Genomic DNA, 2,509 nt, shown 5'->3' with positions numbered 1-2,509 from the left:
CAGCAGGCATGCTTAATAATTGCGGTATGAAATCTTTAAGTGGGCGTCCTAGCTCTTCCTGGCCAACCAAGTCGAAACCAGCAATGAAATCGGGGTATTTAACCTGAAAGTGTATGGAAAGGTTAACTCGTTGCGTAGTAAAAGTAATGTTAACTGCATTGATATTAATTCGAACCTTTATTTCAATGCAGATACGTATATACTCCTCAACTTGTGTTGGGCTTGTATTACGTATCGGCGCATAGATCAGTTTCGATCCGATGAAGTCTGGGTAATCTTGCATGAATTTTTCCAAGGTTTCCTTATAAATGCGCACAGTGTCCAGCTCGGTGTACTCGTTATCTTCCAAGTCATAGAGCTGGAATGAAAAGAGTGGAAAGTTTTTAATATCTGTACATAAAACGCGCAATGTTAAGGCACCTCGGAATGTTTGCTATTGACAAGAAAATTCTAATGGCTTTGCTGGGTATGAAGCCACTATAAGATTTCAGTAAAGAGGGTCGTTGGCCAGTTTATAGCACAAAGTGCATATGCTCTTCCTTCTGCGCCAGACCTGCCATGGTTCCAATTGTTGCTACTCAAAATAAATGTTCTTCAAAAAGAGATTACAGACCTCTGTATCTTAAGTTACTAAGAGAAAAGTAAAACAAAATTCCATATATTGAGATTGCCGGGGCCATCAATCCTTGTGCATTAATAGGCAGCCCCTTTCAGTGCTTTGAGGTTGCATAAATGACTTTGAAGAAAAACATCTGTGTCCTTCTGATTTTAAGAAAATCGCACTTGGACAAAAAGTTTCCTTGAAGGAAGGATTGGAAAGAGGTTATTTTTGCTGAATGCTTCGCAATTTCTAATTTTATAAACTTGTCTAAATAGAAATGACTATGCGAGTTCCAGTTTCAGAAATTGTTCTCCAGGCTTTTATCTGGAATATCGGTAAGTAACTAGTCTTGATCACATATCGCACGGGGGCGTCGATTTTTAGAACAGCCAGGCAGCGGTAAGAGTCCTTGGCTGCATATCTCTTTATGATATATGCTTAGCACTGGTTAAAAAAAAAAGATTAAACGACTGCAGAGTCCGCAGAAGTGTTTGGCCTTCTGTTCTGCTGACAATGAAAACCATTGGAACTGTATTTAATTACCTAGGTTTGTTCCCTTTTCAGGTTAAATTGCAAGCTGTGATTTCAAAACAACACCCACTTCCAGCTCAAGGGAACTGGGTTGTTAAGTGGCTCGAAAACAGGACACTGTTGTCCTGGAGTTCTAAGTAGCTCCTCTCTACCTATTTAGATTCCCACAAAAGAGGACTGGGGGGACGGGTTTATTCAGATCAGATATTGACAGATCAAAACGTAGTGGCAGAGTTGGTGGAGATGTGTTTTACTGGGAGCTCTCCAACAAAACTGTCCTCAGGCTTCCAGATTTCTGTTGTGTCCTTCAGGAGGAAATAGCCGCCATCATGGAGGTGGTAGACTCACTGCTAAAAGGCGTGACGTCAGTTAGGGAAATTAGCAAAGGAGGTTATATAGCCCTGAACGCTATAGTGGTATGCTGCAAAATCGGTAAGAAGGTTTATACATACCAAACGCACTGGAATACTTCCTAATTAGGCTCGTTTGGGTTCCGGTCCACAGTGACATTGCGGGACTTTGCAACGAAAAGCACCACTGAAGCGTTTACACCAGGTATAGAGCAGCTGAACTCGCCTTCCACCTTGTGCGGTTCACACTTGGACAGTTGGGCCTCATGACAACTCAACGAGCGCTGGGCTAAATCTAGGGCTTGCGCAATTGTACTGGGGTGGACCGGAGCGGTCAAAGGAGTTGTTTATGCTTGCAAAGCGTTAGTTTTCGCTAACGGCGGGAGTTCCGAAGGCCATTGTGCCATTGAAATTTACACTGTAAGGTGGGGAATCTCAACTGATCCCTTTTGTATCAGCTGTCAAGGGAATTATGAGATGGAAACGAGTCTCAGCTCTTTTTCTCTTGGCCTGCTCAGCCTTCGCGAGGCTAAGAGCGAAGAATTTCAGCGCGCGCTTCTTGACTAACCCTAACGGGCTCTCAGGCATTGAAATTTGGTGTAGTCGTAATTACGTATGCCGATTACATAGGTTAATGGTCAAAGTTTCAATTGCAAAGTCAAATTGCTTGCTGCATAACGGGGTACTGAGTACTTCCACAATTTCTGATTTTCTTAGTTCCCGGGTTGGCTTTAGTAAGCGAAAGTTAGCTGTAATGTAATGTAATGTAGAAGAAGAAAAATCAGCTCGACTAATTGATATATAAATAGTATCTCAAGAGTGGGAGCACAAAATTTCCTCATACTCCCTAAAGGCGATAATACCCTAAACATTGTCAACTAAAAGTCTACTTAAAGTGCGATCTACATCAGGTGCCTAGTGATAAAATGGTAACAGCTAATTAACCTAACCTTACGTCACACCAAAAATTCGTATACAACAATATCGCTCAACTTACCCTTGGCAATGTGCTACGGAACTCCAAATA

General features: G+C 42.0%; 1 long non-coding RNA gene across 1 annotated transcript; it reads right to left on the bottom strand.

Moving 5' to 3' along the window:
• Positions 1–50: 50 nt before the first annotated feature.
• LOC108355257 (uncharacterized) lies at positions 51–2,508 on the bottom strand. Its single transcript, XR_001846541.1, has 3 exons — positions 2,480–2,508; positions 176–358; positions 51–103 (listed from the first exon to the last, which is right to left on the bottom strand). It is a non-coding gene; the product is annotated as an uncharacterized LOC108355257 (long non-coding RNA).
• Between the last annotated feature and the right edge of the window lies 1 nt (position 2,509).

Source organism: Rhagoletis zephyria, unplaced genomic scaffold (genome assembly GCF_001687245.7).
Source record: "Rhagoletis zephyria isolate East Lansing unplaced genomic scaffold, Rhagoletis_zephyria_1.1 Rzeph_scaffold_43783, whole genome shotgun sequence".
Classification (NCBI taxonomy): domain Eukaryota; kingdom Metazoa; phylum Arthropoda; class Insecta; order Diptera; family Tephritidae; genus Rhagoletis; species Rhagoletis zephyria.
Note: the sequence above shows the minus strand (reverse complement) of the source record. Positions and strands in the feature narration are given on the sequence as shown.